General features: G+C 33.4%; 1 pseudogene; it reads right to left on the bottom strand.

Moving 5' to 3' along the window:
* Positions 1-12219: 12219 nt before the first annotated feature.
* Positions 12220-16574, bottom strand: LOC112766708 (E3 SUMO-protein ligase MMS21-like; annotated as a pseudogene).
* Between the last annotated feature and the right edge of the window lie 1466 nt (positions 16575-18040).

Here is an 18040-nt window from a genome sequence, read left to right as displayed (position 1 = left end):
TAATTTAATTTGGAGGTGTAGTGGTATTTATGGCAGTCCTCAATTTAATAAAAGGGTCCTCCTTTGGGATTATCTTATTGCACAATCCATGGGTTTTCAAGGACCTTGGATTGTTCTTGGTGATTTTAATGAAGTCAAATTTTTTCATGAATCTAAGGGCTGTCAATTTTCTCATCAAAGAGCAGACATGTTTGCTACTTCATTAGGGGATAGTGGTTTGTTTGATCTGAAGACTATTGGGAGGCAATTTTCTTGGTACAGAAGGGTAAAAAATTATGTTGACATGGCAAAAAAACTTGATCGAGTCTGTATAAATAGTAGTTGGTTATCTATCTTTCCAGAGGCTTATGCAGAAGTTTTAAATAGGCTTCAATCTAATCATTGCCCTATTTTGGTGCGTTGTAAAGGTCGTCCTCAGCCTAAAGGGAATCGACCTTTCTGATTTGTTGCTGCTTAGGCTACTCATCCTGAGTATAGGGATATTGTGAATCAGTCATGGTGGTCTGGTAATAGAGGGATTCATGGCAAGCTTTCGGAAGTACAGAAGAATTCACTAGAGTTTAACTCTTTAGAGCAGCAGATTAATTATTTACAAAAGCGGTTGGAAATGGTGGATAGTATTTATTTGCGTCAGAAAGAACAACAGTTACTTGATGATTATAATAATACTCTAGTGCAAGAAGAGCTCCTCTGGTTCCAAAAGTCCAGAGAGCAGTGGGTAAGGTTCGGGGATAGGAATACAAGATTCTTTCATATTCAAACTCTTGCGCGAAGGAAGCATAATAAGATTCATGGCCTTTTTCTCAAGGATGGAGTGTGGAAAACTGATCCAGAGGTTCTGAGTCAAGAAGCAGAGTCTTTCTATAAAAGCTTATTCTGTCATTTGGATGAGGTTGATTTGGGTTGCCTTGGTGATGTGCCTCTTCCTTCTCTGAATGTGGAAGCTTGCAATAATCTTACGGCACCAGTTACTATGGAGGAAGTCAGAACAGCTACATGAATTCTTTTAAAGCTCCGGGTCCTGATGGGTTTCAAGCTTTCTTCTTCAAAGAATATTGGGAGATCATTGGTCTTGATGTTTGGAAGATGGTTAAGCAGGCATTCTCCGGTGTTACTCTTGATCCGAGAATGTTGGAGACTTTACTGGTTCTTATTCCAAAGGTTGAATCACCGGTATCTATGAAAGATTTCAGACCAATTAGTCTCTGCAATGTAGTTTACAAGATCATCACGAAGGTCCTTGTTAATAGGCTTCGTCCTCATCTTGCGGAGATTATTGACCCGCTTCAAGGAGGATTTATTCTGGGACGAGAAACTCCTGACAATATCATTATTGCTCAAGAAGTTCTCTACTTTATGAAGAAGACTAAATCAAAGAAAGGCACACTGGCCTTCAAGATTGATCTGAAAAAAGCTTATGACAGAGTTGATTGGAGATTTTTAGCTCATACCCTAAAGAGCTTTGGTTTTCCTATTCCTACAATTAATTTGATTATGAATTGTGTCACTGCTTCTTCCTTATCTATTCTTTGGAATGGAAATCGTCTGAATGACTTTACTCCTAGTCGAGGTCTTAGACAAGGAGACCCTATGTCACCCTATCTTTTTGTGCTGTGTATAGAGTGATTGGCATGCTTTATTAGTCATCAGGTTGATTTGGGCTTGTGGGAGCCAGTTGCTATTTCTAGAGGGGGACCAAGAATATCCCACTTAATATTTGCGGATGACTTGCTTCTATTCTGTAAAGCTACAAAGAGACAAGTGCAAAATGTGATGTTAGTTTTAGAGACTTTTTGCAAAGCATCTGTGATGAAGATTAATGTGGAGAAGTCTAAAGCGTTTTGCTCCAAGAATGTCTCTGCAACAAGGAAAGAAGTTTTCACTGGGGTATCCTCTATCAGATTTGTCCAGGATTTGGGCAGGTATCTTGGAGTTCCCTTAGCCATTCTAGGGTTACTCGTTCAGCTTTCAATAGTGTCCTGGATAAGATTCGGAGTAGGCTAGCAAGCTGGAAAGGGAATTTACTCAATCGAGCTGGTAGACTCTGCTTGGTTAATTCTGTTGCAGCCGCTATTCCCACATACCAGATGCAAGTCTCTATTTTTTCCAAAGGAATCATTAGTAAATTGGAGTCTATGATGAGCAATTTTCTTTGGAAAGGACAAGTTGATGGAAGAGGATTGAATCTCGTTAGTTGGAAGATACTGGTTACTCTAAAAAAATATGGAGGTTTGGGGGTTAGAGATCCTTATTGTGTAAATATTGCTCTTCTTGGAAAGCTAGTTTGGACTTTTTTCCAGCAGCCAAACAAGCTATAGGTCCAATTGTTGGATGCCAAATACTGATCATCTCTATATGACTGTTTTAGTTATCCTAAGAACAAGGACTCTCCCATTTGGAGGTGTCTTTGCAAGGCTTGGAAAGTGTTGAAGGATGGATTTGCTTGGTGTATTAGAGATTTGAACCAGAATTTTTGGTTTTCTAGCTGGAGGAGAGAAGGACGGTTATCTAATGAGATGGATTATGTTCACATTTCTAATTCGAATCTCCGGATACAGGATATTTGGTCGGTTGGTAGGTGGCATTTGGATACACTTTATTCTTCTTTATCTCAAAATCTAAAAGGTAATATTTTCTCTTACAATCCAGATGAACAAGCAGGTCCGAAAGTGGGTTAGTATTGGTGTGGGTCTGCTGCCAAAGTCTATGACTCACGCAATGGTTACTTGTGATTGTGTAAGCAGCTATTTGGTTGGAAGGAGCGGGAGAATTGGCTTTGGCTTTGGCGTCCGCTTGTTCCGAAAAAGCATAAGTTTTTGGCTTGGTTGTGTCTTAAGGAAGCTCTTTCTACTGCAAGTTTTCGCTTTAGAAGAGGGATGTTGTCATCAGATAGGTGTCCAAGATATCTTTCTAGCCAGGAATCGGTTTTACATTGTATTCGGGATTGTCCAAAAGCTCAGCTTGTCTGACATAGGTTGGATATTTCTTGTCATCCTTTGGATTTGAAGAACTGGTTCTTGTATCATAGCAGAGAGCATCCGTTCAAGTTCTTTTCGGGACTTTGGTGGATATGGCGAGCAAGGAATAATGACATCTTTAATCCTCATAAAACTTGGCCTCCGAAAAAAGTGATTTGTCTGGCATTATCTTCAGAAAAGGAGCTTAGGAATATTTTTGAATTACAACGTATGTCCCTTCCCTCTACTCTAAATGGGTTTTTGGAATCCCCCATCCATTGGTACTTTTAAGATTAATTGTGATGCTAGTTATTTTGGTTCGGGTGATAGTGTTAGTTTTGCTTGTGTTATTAGAGATTGTAATGGGAGTTGGCAAATGGGGTGTTTGGAAATGATTGAGAGTAATAGTATTCTTCAAGGAGAATTATTTGCCATTTGGAGAGGATATCTCTTAGCTTGGGATGTGGGTCAACGAGATGTTATTTGTGAGACAGATTGTGTGGAAGCATTTAATCTTGTTACTCAAGATGGTTTTGGACTTATTGATCCATTGGTGCTCAAAATAAGAGATATCATACATTGGAATTGGCGTGTTGACTTTTGTTTGATTATGAGAGATGCAAACACGATGGCAGATACTATGGCAAAGATGGCAATGAAGTTACAACTTTCACATGTGGAGCTTCTTTCACCTTGGGAGGAATTTAAGAGTAGTCTTAAACGGAACTGTCATTCTATTTAAGCAGTTCCTTGTTTTGTTTGTTTTATTTTTCTTTGTTTAATTTATTTCAGTCACCAAAAAAAATATTAATATAAAAGAAGAGTATTAATGAATTCTAATAAATACAGAATATCTGAATACATAAATAAATAAGTGTAATTACCCATACCATACACATCATAAAATTGAAATTATAATTTTAAGTTGTTTTATTAAAATTAATTTGTATTATAATAATTTGACTAATAAAAAAGTAATGAGTTATGTATTATTTGTTTTTTCTTAATTTAGTATTAATTGTATTAACTCTAAAATAGTTATTAACCGGTTTTAGTAATCTACTTTCTTCAATAAATCATATATATATATATATATATATGACCATAAATAATCTAGTAATATCTAAATCCACCAACAAATTATTATATGTGTAAGAATATATCAAAATTAGCTAAAAACGAACAACAAATTATTAGAGAATTTTAATGCAGAAAGTTCCCCAATAAACAATAAATAGTTTAAACCCACTAAATAACAACTCAACACTATTCTTTGATGTCTACAAAATATATACTTGAAACAATACTATATCAATATTAGTATACAAAAGTATATGATTAACGTAATTATAAAATTATTTATCAGGAGATTAAAATAATACGAATTTTTATGATAATTCTAATATTTTCAAGTTATAAATGTACAATAAGAATGCATTACCCATTAGTACCTAGAATTTGTCAATTTTTTAAACTGATAGTAATAAATTTTAATAAATTAATAAATTTCATTAAGAGATTTCGTTATTATCTTTTCATTATAAACTCTCAAAAACTTCTCTATATATACTACCTTCGCAGTTATCGTCCAAGTGTCTGTGATCTTGCAACAGCACTCGCAAACCATCTTTACTTGTTACTCTTGTCATTATTTTTCAAATTTTTTTATTAAATAATCTACCATAAATAATACTGTTGATAGAATCGTAGCTAGTACTAGTAGCCATTGAATTTTTTATTTTAATAAATAAAATAAATGTAATATTTACCGAAATAAATATTTTTACGAGAATTTATCAATTTAAATTCTCTTGTCATATCTTGTTTACAGTGTAAACGAGATATGACAAGTCAAATTGACACGTGTATATCTCGTTTACACTCAGTATACACGAGATACATGTATTTTTATTAAAAAAAATTGAAAATAATAAAAAATATTATCAATAATATTAAACTAAAATTTAAATAAATCCAATTGGATCATAATTTAAACTAAAATTTTTTATGTACTCTTTTTTATTACTAATTGATCAAACATATTCATTTTTAAAAATTTTAAATTAAATTATAATCCAATTAGATTTATTTAAATTTGAAAAATAAAAATAACCGTTTGCCAATTGTTAAGAGAGATTGATGAGATAGTGAAAAAAAAATTGAAACATTTATCTCTCACGTGAATAGTGAGAGATAACGTGAGAGATAACTTCTAATTTTTAGATAACTGTATAATTATTTTTATATTATTAGTATATTAAAAATAAATTCATTCAAATATTTTGTAATATATTTTAAAACATTCATGGTTTAAAAGTAAAAATAATTATATAATTAATTTAAAAATTCTATTTAATAAAGTTGATCATAAAAAATAGGTAGAATATCTGCTATTTTTTTTTTTTTTGGGTTTACACCAGGGTATCCATCAGGCCGGAAGCCCAATGACTAATCCCTCGGGTACTGCAGAGGCACACAAAGTGGGCGACCCTCCCAAGCAAGCAAGCTCCATTCCCATCCTCCAGTGAGTATCGAACCCGGGAGAGATGGTTAAGGGACACAGACCCTCATCCATCTGTGCCAACTTGCGTTGGTGAATATCTGCTATTTTATTACGAAGGAATGAGCCATAAAAAATTATATTTTAAATTTTTATGTACTTTCATGCAACAAATAAAATTTATATGTACTCCCGTATAATAAATGAGTACGAGAATATGGAAGAAATAAATATATTAATAATGTATAATTAAAAATATATTTGTAACTGTCCATTATTAATAGTGTGCTGTAAATATATTTGTAACTACTCATTATTAATAGTGGGTAGCACATTTGTTTTCTTCCATATTCACCTGCTTTTTTTTTGTATGGAAGTATATATAAATTTTATTTGTTGCATGGGAGTATATAAAAATTTAAAATATAATTTAAATAAGGTTTAATTACTCTGTTGGTCCCTATAGTTTCGTAAAATTTTTAATTAGGTCCCTATACTTTTTTCTTTTTAATTGGGTCCCTGCACTAAATTTTTTTTCCAATTAAGTCCCTCTTAGTAGTAATTGGCTTAATTTTATAGGGATCTAACTAAAAAAAAGAATTGGTACATAGACCTAAATAAAAGAAAAAAAAAGTGTAGGGACCCAATTAAAAAAAATTTGGTGCAAGGACTCAATTAAAAGAAAAAAAAAGTACAGGGATCTAATTGAAAATTTTGCGAAACTATATGGATCAGCAGAGTAATTAAACCTTAAATAAAAAAGATTTTATATTATATACCAATAGAGTTTAAATCACTTGTATTTAAATTATATTTTAAATTTTCAAACAGTGGCTAGTTAGAACCGTATTAACAGTGGAAAATTTAATGGTTTCAATTAAACGTGTTAATCCCTACCATTTAAAATGGACTAAAATTGATCAAACATATTCATTTTAATCTCTCCTATCAATCTTTTTATGTACTAATTAGATGCCAAAAGTTTGGATTATTGATATTATTAATATTTTTTATTATTTTCAATTTTTTTAAAAAAATACATGTATCTCGTTTACACTGTAAACGAGATATACACGTGTCAATTTGACTTGCCATATCTCGTTTACACTCCAGTTTGATCGGATTAATTAGGAACCGATCTTTTAGCCGATCCGGTTGATGTGAAAAACCGACTGACAAAAAATCGGTGAAAAAATCGATTGAACTGGTAGTAAATTGGCGAACCGGTAGAACTGACCGGTTTTTTAACTGTTTTTAAAATTATAATTTAAAAAAAAGAATATGGATCATATAAATAGTATTTTTCCGGTTCCCCCTCTCTCTCAGCAGCTACCCCTTCCGCCGTCGCCAAACTCTTGTCGTCAGCCAGAGGGTGCTTCACTGCCGGCAGTAACAGACAGAGGGTCAGCTTGAAGCTCTTAGCCGTCCATCATTTTCTCCTCCACGTAGTTACCTTTGGACATGTAGGTCGACGCTCGTGGCCGTCTTCTCTACATTGTCTTCATCTTTATCGTCGTGGAGTTGCAAATCGAAGCGCGGTCGGTTGGATTCCTTGCCGGTAGTTGAGTTTCATTCCTTCCTATCCGCCTGTTTCGTTCCTCCGTCGACGTCAGTTTGGTTCCCATATCATTGGTAGCTTTGCTTCAACTTTTTTCTTTTGTTAATTTCTATGATTTTGAGTTTCTGTTTTTTAATGATTCAGTTTGGTTCCTCTATTGTCGGTATCTTTGCTTCATCTTTTTTCTTTTGTTAATTTTCATGATTTTGAGTTTTTATTTTTTAATGATTCAAATATATGTCTGCTTCAATTTATAATTGCTTATTTAGTTAATTTTATTGAGTTACTGAAATCTAAAATCTAAGCCGTGTCCTTGTTAAGGTGGCAAGATTTGCCGTTAGCAGCGCACTGGTATAGTTGAAAGGTTTTGAAGGTCTATCAGGAAAAGCAATTTTGAAAACGAACTTGAGGTTTAAATAGTGAACTTGAAGAAGTGCAGTTTATGGCATCACAAATGAGACATTGTTCAATGAAGTAACTAGTCTTGTTCCATTAACACACGTGAGGCAAGGATTCATGCCTAAACTAATAGTGTAGAAGGGTTTTTATCAACTTTGTGAGGAACAAGAACTGGGTATTGATAAGAGTTTAGGCTTCTGAATTTTTTGTTGAGACTCAGTGTAAAAGCTGAGTCATTTCTAGCAGGAAGTTGAGGAAGAGAAGGGCTCACAATGTTTGAGATGCCTTTGTATTGGAATGTAGTTATGGTGGTTTTGTTGTCAACTGAAATTGGAGCATCCATGAAGACTCTTGCGGCCATGAAGTACCTACTTGGAACGTTGTTGACATGGACTAAAATATTTGTGGTTTGTCCTGGTCCAATTAGTATGGAACTTGTGGTGAATGGTTTTGTTAAATTTTGATGGATGATAGTTGATAGTGTTTTGTTAAATTTTCTAAAATAATTTTATTGATGATTGATGATATTTTTTAAATATTTAAAATTATATATTTAATTTTTAATAATTTTATTTAATATTTAAATATAAACCGATTAAACCTCAATTGAATTCCAACCAAATTACTAAACCAATGAATCAGTCACTCTACTGATTTATTGACCGGTTCGATTCTCACGACCTTAGCTTATATACAATTATTGAGAAGGTAACCATGTTCTTTTTGTGTACTTCTATAAATACACATGATGACATGAATGAAGTAAAAAATTAACAATGGAATTGAGTTGTTACCACGCACGATGAGAAAGCACAAAAAACTAACGTAATATGGAACCTTACTTTAGTGTGCATGTGGTTGGTAATATTTGAGGACGTATCTTTCAAAAAAATATTTGAAGACGTAAACGTCAATGCCTATGGATATTACCACGTGGAGATTTTTTATGAGATGTGAGTGGGGACCTTGTATTCTTTTATTTATTTTTTTTAAAGCATTTGAGAGTTCATATATACTTTTATGGCCTCATCAGCACTTTCGTCAAAACGAAGATTTTCCTTTCATGCATTTCTAATTTAATTTGTTAAATTACAATTTATATCTCCAAACATTTAAAACAAAAAAAAAAACTTGAAAAAAAAGTAAAACTTAGTCGAACATGTCCCATAAGTTGAATATAAAAGTAATGGTATATGATTAATAAAATTTATTATTTTTTATCGATCTTTGATCAATAAATATATTTTTATATTAAATTCTAAATCTTAAATTTTTAAAATTTAAATTCTAATAATATAAAAAAATTAACCTAAAGTATTAACTAATATTAAAGGAATTATCACTTGCTTGCATTATAAGTAAACTAAGTTATGGATTGAAAAAATCATTATGGTTGTGTGAGAAATTTTGAACTATTAGAGTATGATAAATGAAGAGAGAATAAAAAAAAAAAAGAAAGAATGAATTAAAATGAATTACTAGACTTATGTTTAATTGAAAATCAGAATCATCATTTACAATTATAAGCTAGCTGAACTTATATATACTATATGCTGCACTACATTCACAGCTGAAGTGATTTTGCATTCTAGCCAATCTTTTTTAAAACTAACTTAACTTTCCTTAATAGTTTCTTTTTTTCTTGTTTTTGTTTACACCCTTAAAAAATGCCCTTTTCCTTTCTTCCGCTTTTTCAAAATTGAGTTGGATCTTGAAATTATTAGAATATATTAAAATTAATTAGTATTTATTAGAATTATTTAGCATATATGGATATTTATTATACGATATTATATTTTTATTATTTCGATTCTTTTAGCATCTATAAATATCTTTTTATATTGTGTCATTCTATACAACTTGAATAATACATAAAACACATTCTTTAAATTACTTTCTTGTTTTTAACATGGTATCAGAGTCATGATATTCTCCTTGAAAAAGATAGGTTATTTTTCTTCTAGTGAAATCACCGTGTTTTTTTTCACGCTTTTTCTCTATGCCAATTTTCCTTGTCTTTTGTCACTTTTTTTTATGCTTTTTCACCTCACCGACTAGCCTATCCTCTCCGTCTTGTGTCTTTCCGAGTGGAATGAATCAAACACCATTGTTATCCGCTGCTTACCTATTCTCATGGAGAAATCATATAGCTCTCACTTTCCCTTGTGGTAGTTCCGTCTGCGTTCCCTCGTGACAGTTTTGTCTGCGTTCCCTCATGGCAATTCCATCTGTGTTTTGTCTGTGCTTTCTTATGGTAGTTTCGTCTGCGTTTTCTTGCGGCAGTTCCATCTGCATTTCCTTGTGACAGTTTCGTTTGCACTTTTTTGTCCCAGTTGTATCTGCTCTTCCTTTCAGAAATTTCATTTGCGCTTCCTTCCGACAGTTTCATCTGCACCCGTTCCTTCAGTTTATACAATTTTCTTTCTTTCTTTATTTCGTTGTTTTAAATAAGTTTCGGGGGATGTTAGAATCTATTAGGATCAATTAGCATTCATTAGAATTATTTAGCATATCTGGATATTTATTATAGGTATTACGTCTTTATTATTTCGATTCTTTTAGTACCTATAAATACCCTTTTATATTGTATCATTCTACACAACTTGAATAATACATAAAACACTTTCTTCAGATTACTTTCTTGTTTCTAACATGGTATCAGAGCCATGGTATGCTCCTTGAAGAGGATAGATTATTTTTCTTCTAGTGAAATCATCGTATTTTTTTCACACTTTTTCTCTATGCCATTTTTCCTTATCTTTTGTCACTTCTTTGATACTTTTTCACCTCACCGACTAGCCTATCCTGTCCGTCTAGTGTCTTTCTGAGTTGAATGAATCAAACACCATGGTTATCCGCTGCTTACCTATTCTAATGGAAAAAATCATATAGTTTTTGCTTTTCTCGTAGCAGTTTCATCTACGTTCCTTCATGGCAGTTCCATCTACGTTCCCTCGTGACAGTTTCGTTTGCGTTTTGTCTGTGTTTCCTTGTGGCAGTTCTGTCTGTGTTTCCTTGTAGCAGTTTCGTCTGCACTTTCTTGTGGCAGTTCTGTGGTAGCACGAATCCCCACACCTTCGTACTGTTATACCAGCAAGTGCACTGGGTCGTCCAAGTAATACCTGAGCGAGTCAAGGTCGATCCAACGAGGATTGTGGTTTAAAGCAAGTTAGGGTTATCTTGCAGGTCTTAGTGATGCAGATCAAAAGGTTGTTGATTTTATGTCATATATGGAGTTTGTATTTGGATTATTATAATAAGGTGCTGATACTTTAAGGATATAGTTGAGAGTTGGAATTGCTTTACCTTTCTAAATTAACTCTGAAACTACTATCTTCTTTGCTTGTGAATGATGTCTTCTATGACAGGCTGTATGTGATCAAAACCATTACCCGTGGCCATTGATCTCCTCTACTCCAAATCAAACGCCATTGCCCGTGATCATTCAATCTGACGGAGGGTGAAGCGCTAGTAGTTCATTCTCTTGGCGATCATACTCAAAACGCCACAAACAAGGTCGAATCTTCCAGATCAGAGAATGCTGCTTCTATGAATTGTAGCCTATACCACGGAAACCCTAATCTCCCCGAAAATCGGCTGAACTGGTGTCTCGAGAAGTTCCCAACGAAGTCATGGATTAGCCTTCTGAGAGATGTATAAACATAGCTGTTGGTTCGTGCTTTCCGACCACGTATTCACACGAACCCAAGTAGACACAAGTGTTTATGAGGCACGTTCGTCTTAGTATGATGAATAGAGTTGATTGTCACTGATTATCCTATTCACCATGTTAAAGATCGAGTATACATCTTAGAAATAAATCAAACACGAATCGAAGAAGAAACAGTAATACTTTTATTAATTCATAGGACCCAACAGGGCTCCTCCCTTCAATCTAAGAGGTTTAGAAACTCATACTGATGTGAAACACAAAGTAAAACGTGTATGATGGTAAAAGTGATGTAAAAGTATTCGAATAACATGACTAAAATCCCCTTAAATACTAAACAATGACTAATAAAGGTAAAACAGTCTTTTTAGTGCTAAAATCCACTTCTGAGGTCCACTTGGTGAGTGTTTGGGCTGAGTTTTGATGAGATCCATGTGCTATGAGGCTCCTAGGGCATTGAACGCTGGCTAGGGGGTCATCTCTGGGCGTTTAGACGCTTGTCTCTGCTCTGTGGGCGCTGGACGCCTGGAAGGGGCAGGTAGCTGGCGTTGGACGCCAGTTTTGGGCCTTCTAATTCGAAGCAAAGTATAGACTATTATATATTGCTGGAAAGTTCTAGAAGTCAGCTTTCCAGAGCCGTTGAGAGCACTCTATTTAGACTTCTGTAGCTCTATAAAAGCTCTTCTGAATGCAAGGAGGTCAAATCCGGACAACATCTACGATGCTTTCTCTATTTCTGAATCAGACTTCTGCTCCATCTCCTCAATTTCAGTCAGAAATTACCTGAAATTTTACAAAAACACAAACTCAGTAGAATCCAAAAATGTGAATTTAACACTAAAACCTATAAAAACTTAATAAAAACTAAATAAAATATGCTAAAAACTATATGAAAATGATGTCAAAAAGCGTATAAAATATCCGCTTATCACAACACCAAACTTAAACTGTTACTTGTCCCCAAGCAACCAAAAACACAGTAGGATAAAAAAGAAAATTAAGATACAATAAATTTCTAAGTTTCCAATGAAAGCTTATTTATAATTTAGAAGAGCGAAACTTAGTAGCTTTTTGTTTCTGAATAGTTTTGGCATCTCACTATCCATTGAAACTCAGAATGGTTGGCATCTTTAGGAACTTAGAATCCAGATGATATTATTGACTCTCTTAGTTCAATTCTTTTTTATTCTTGAACACAGCTTTTTAGAGTCTTGGCCGTGACCCTAAGCATCTTGTTTTCCAGTATTACCACCGGATACAATAATACCACAGACATTTTACTGGGTGAACTTTTTTAGATTGTGACTCAGCTTTGCTATAGTCCCTACTCTTGCTTTACTCAATCAATCATCAATCGTCTTCATTAAGGAGAGTAAAGTCTTCCACTTCAGTTTCTTTTTGTTCATTTTGCGCAATTCCTCAATCTCAATCAGTAACAAGGCATCCTGCACCACCCTATCTGCGCGCAATTTCTTTGGGCAACCTAACACACAAAGATGAAAGATCTAGTCAAAGAGCAACGCAACGATGCAGAAGGAATGTGAAGCTTATCAGACGTCAATGATCCACCTGATATTGGACATCGATTGGATGACTTTATATGTTGCATTATTATTCTCTTTTCATAAATATGCTTGCATTCCACACTGCAACAATGAAATAGAAATGAGTAACATGCATAATAACGAAACCTATTAACAAGCTCTTCTACATGCTAGAAAGCATGCATTTCACTGTTAGTTGAAATTTTCTCCCACGTTTCAATTCACATGCCAAACTCACCCTTGTTGGTGTAATCAGAGAGATTTTTCGTAATCTTTTATCCCATCTTGATAGAAAGCAAAACTCATCCTAAAGAGTGAACACTAAACACGATTACTTTTTAGTGCAAACATTCAAAATTTTAGTTAATCTTTTCTTCGAGTCACTTTCCAATTGTTTGTTGTATCTAGATGTTGTATCTTTGGCTTACCTCGGTGCTTACTCAAAGTGCATCCAAAATATAGTTAATCAGCTATCTCAGGAATTTAGTAACACTAAATTCACCATCAAATACAACGAGAAAACCTTGGCCTGCTAAATTCTGAATTTACTATGATATGTTCTCCAAAATCCAGGAGCTGTGACGAACTTCCTAAGTATAAGAGATTTGGCATCCACCTTTGTGGATAACTGAAAGCACAGACTAAATAGAAACTATGGGGGAAAACGAAAGGTGCATCTACAACTTAAAATGTGAATGGCCAAGGTCACCACTCTACCCGACCTATTAACCTAGCTAGTAAAATCAGGTGTCAGTATAAAAAGTTGCACAGTTGCTGATATAGGGGAAGACTGTATTTTACTAAAATATGAATCAGTATTAAGGGACAAATTGTTGTTCTTACAAAAATCACTAAAGATTGTAACTGCAGGTCTACAGCTCATCAACAAAGCTTTTCCCTTATGCCCCGGAGATCATGGTTTGAAATCCTATAAGCAGGATTTTTGAGCAGGATAAGGCAGAACATTTCTACCACAATTTTACCAAGCAAATGGGAGCACAAGTGAGAAAAAAACAGGCCAATGGATACAGGAACATATATAGGCATGTCTTTCTCATTTGGAGTTTCATATAAAGGTTTTAGCCTTTGACTGAAAGCCAGCCCAATCTAAAATAGGAGAGGTGAAGGATAATAAAACAAATGGGCAGGCTGTATCCCATGTCCTAGATAATTCAGCAGGGTAGAATCTAAGCCAATCCCACACTCCACCAGAAACTGGCTTAACATGCTCAATATCCGTTAATGACCATTTTGACGAGCATTTTTTTTTTCATTTGAAACAACAGTTTCAACCAAATACAGATCACACAGTTCCAACTAAGAATTAGTGAATGTTGCACTTGTCTTGTTTCAAAACAATTTTCTAACTCAATACCCTGCCAATTTTTACATTTACTCATCTGTCTAGCAAGTGAGAAAACTAAACATGCATTGATTGCAAATTGACCAAATTTACATATATGTCATGAAATAAACATTGAGGAGGAATCATCAATCATAGTTTATTCAATTAAAATATGTAACTTCAAATACTAACAGAAAAAGATAAAAAATTGGAAACCAACGCGGCATTATATCAAAGGGGTATATGTGGTACCTGCGAACTGGTTCTTCAAGCTCAGTAACAGGTTTTCCAGTCAATGGGCAAGTCATATTCAAAATACTGGATTGGGTACTTGTCATTACAATGTCCCCTCCTGCTCTTCTCCTGGCATTGGCTGCCCTTCATGATGAACTTTCTGAAGACAAAAGATAAATAGCAAGCACATTAGATTATTAGGAAGCAAGAAGAAAAACTCAAATAAGTGTAGGTATGTCATAGTAAAATGCTATAGCATTTATTAAATAAAAAAAATTTCTAACAAAAAAGACCATGGAAACAGAATATTACAAAGCATAATGCAGGTTAGAATGTGGACAAGTATGAGATTATATAATCAAAAGAATGTTGACACTAATATTTATCCAATGGCGGGAAGGTATCCTTCTATTCACAGGTGTCAAACTCTTGTAAGACAAGGATGAGAGCTCATATCATTGCAGGAAACTGTTCTTACCAGACAGACACAAGTCACCTATCCACCTTGGCCAGAAGTTAAAATCATTAAACAGTAAAGAAAACACATAAAATTAGTGGTAGGGTTTCCCAAATCTTCGAACTTAATTACCATTACTCATCTTATGAATAAAATATCTTGAGAGAAATAATAGTTAACTATTTCCAAACTAAGAAAATAGGGAGGTGCATTGACCTCTGATATAAAGACAAACATTTCCATCTAAAGTAAACCAAAACATGCCGCCAGAGGCGATCTTCAAAAGTTACAAGTCAGAAGACAATACCCATACAGCTTCCTTAAATTGGCGAACCAAAGGATTACTATTAGGATCTGAAGTAGTAGACTGGCCCTTCAATTTTGACACTTCATCCTCAAGTAACTTACGAAAATTATTCACCTGTATTTTTAAGCAAGTTAGAATTCAGAGACAATGGTAGGGTTAGATGATAGTAACAGATAATAGCTCATACTTAGTACCCAAAAAAAGGTTCTAAGCATGGAATCCAGAACTCACAACCTCTTCTTTTGGCTGGTATCTGTTTGCAATAGCTTGAACTGCTGATGAAAGATGCACACTATCCTCAGAGAGATCAGCTAACTCCAAAACAGCATCTTACAACTCCTTCACCTGAAGTGAATGGTTACTATTTTGCACTTACCATATTATCAAAATTTCACACTCCAATATATATATATATATATATAAGAAAATGAATGAATTGAAATACCTTATCAGATTCGTTGTGTTTCTCGAATTCAACTGCAATCTCCTTCATTATAGTCATAGTCTTTCGTATATGCTAAAACAAACCCAGTAGAAAGGAAGCAAGTAAACTAATCAAAATTCATAACTAATCTGCAGATATATATCATAAAATGAGCTAACGAAGTACAAAAATTCCAATAGCAAGTTGCAACCTTACTCCTTTTGAGGAAGCAAGGAAGAAAGCAGGGCACGAAATAAAAAAGCGTGCCCTAGAAAACAATCAGAAAATAAATTGAAGCGAGACAAGTGAAGGGAAAGAGGGGGGTTTGAAAATTACAGCAATGAGAGTCTGATCATCAGAACAGAACTGGGTCGCCACGATCCTCATTTGGTCGCCGTGCGAGGATGAAGCCATCAGAAGATTCTAGAAGCTTCTTCAGAAGTGGGAACCCTCTTTCGAGTGTGTGAATTGTGAAAGAAAGGAAGGAAACTTTTGGAGGGAAATTTGTGTTGAAAAGGTCATCATAATCTCTTCACTTGTATGGCCTTTCAGATAGAAGAGAGTAAGAGCAAGTAGTGTGTTTAGTGGGCCCTCAAACATAAGATTTATTTCAATTTCAGCTTTATTGTTATTATTATATTGGATTAAAATTTTTCAGTCAATAGACAAGTGTGAAAACAGTATTGACCAGTTGATGCCTAAATTAACTTGTGTGATCATTCAGATCAGCTTATGCTTTCCAATTTCTACAAATTACTTCTCTTCAATATGGCTTAACTTTGATTTCACTTCCCAGATCTTTGATATCATTGGCTTTGTCTATTGATACCTGAAGTTATTGTATCAAATTTCTCCACAAGAATAGATATTCAGAGAACTTCAAAGCATCGGAAAAATGGATTTTAGATTTGCAGAAGAGCAACGGCAAGATGATTATGCTGCTGAACTCTCATGTTTCTAATTTATCTGTTTGGAGTTGTTTTTTTAAGTCATTTGTTAATCAATAGGATATGAAGAAAATGCAACATATGATAGAGATAAAAAAAAAAGGGCTGCTACTGTGATGAAACGATTATTTTTCAGCAGGTGATGAAATTGCGTGGACCAATTTGATGGGTGACGTGTGGTAGTAGTGTTTTCACATGCGCAAACAACATCTGGAAGAGTCCTGCTCTTTTCGCAGAAGTTGTAGCAGGTGTTGGAAGTTATATAAAAAATTAGATAGAAATTATGTGTTAATGAAAGTCATTATGATTTTGGGCTTTTTGGTATGAAGGTTTCATGGGATTCTCTTGTTTTTGGTTTGATAAAAGAGGAAAAAAATATTGTGATTGTCGTTTTTTGTTAACGGAAGTCTATTCTTTGTTAACGGGTCACAGTCTATCACATAATTCAATTTGCATAGTAAAAAAAAAAAAGAGTGAAATTTTGTAAAAATTATAGATGTGCATTTATAAATGGTCTTATGAGTACTAAACAATAGAAAAAGAGTTTGGGTTAACTTCAAATTATTTAATAAACCCTTTGAAATAAAATTATCTTTGCATAAAAAATAGAAACTCGTTTACTTATTACAATATTAGATTTGACATTTTAAAATATTAGGTTTTGGTAAAAAAAAATTTAATTTAAAGGATTGTATACAATGAATGTTAAAGTTTTAATGCCAATGAGTAATAGCTCAAATGGCATAGTCTCCCCATACTCAATTAAGAGGTTGCAGGTTCGAGTCTCCTATCTTTGGTAAAAAAAAAAATGTTAAAATTTTAATATTTTAATTAAAAAAGTGATATGAAATATTTTTATTAATATTTTACTGTGTATGATATTATTTAGAATTTAGTGTTAAGAAATTAGTATTTATTGTTGATACATTCGAAAGTGTGATGTATGATTTAGAATTTATGAATTAGTATTTATGGTTAAGGATTATTTATTTAGTATTTTTTATTTACGTTTGTAATTTAGAGTTTATGGTATAAGATTTGAGTTAGGATTTAAGAATTTTGAATTCGGGGTTAAGATTTAGAGTTTGTTGTTGAGAATTTAGGGTTTAGGATTTAGCAGGTAGGGTTTAGAGATTTTCGAACACATTTTTTTAATTTGTTCATTATTTTTTATTGATTAACTTTATTTATTTTATTTTAGACTTTTATATATATGCTTATGTGATTTATTTCTTAAAATAAAGATAATTTCTTAATTAGAAAATTGTGTTTAAGATTTAATGAATTTGTAATAATAAAGGATAAAATAATAGAAAGGTTTAAGATTTATTATTATTATTATTATTATTATTATTATTATTATTATTATTATTATTATTGGGACTAAGTCCAGAGAAGGATACAGCATCCCAATTTATTCTTGTTGAATGAATAACCCAGCTTCAAAAACTTTAATTGGGTTTGAAATAAAAATGGCCCAAATATTTAACCACATTAATTAACATAATGTAGTACTTATCTTATTAATCACTTTTACATGTTAAAGCCTGTTGTTCCTGCTTCGGTCAGACTTGTAGTTTTCATGGGGAATACCTTTACATATGTCTAACAACCATGTACTCCACATTGCTTCAGCATGAAAGGAAAATTTTTTCTTTCATCACCGTAGCACTCCCCGATAAATTGTTGTCAGTTTGT

Source organism: Arachis hypogaea, chromosome 17, assembly GCF_003086295.3.
Source record: "Arachis hypogaea cultivar Tifrunner chromosome 17, arahy.Tifrunner.gnm2.J5K5, whole genome shotgun sequence".
In the NCBI taxonomy this organism is placed as follows: domain Eukaryota; kingdom Viridiplantae; phylum Streptophyta; class Magnoliopsida; order Fabales; family Fabaceae; genus Arachis; species Arachis hypogaea.
The sequence above is the reverse complement of the archived record's forward strand: the minus strand, read 5'-3'. Positions and strand labels throughout refer to the sequence as shown.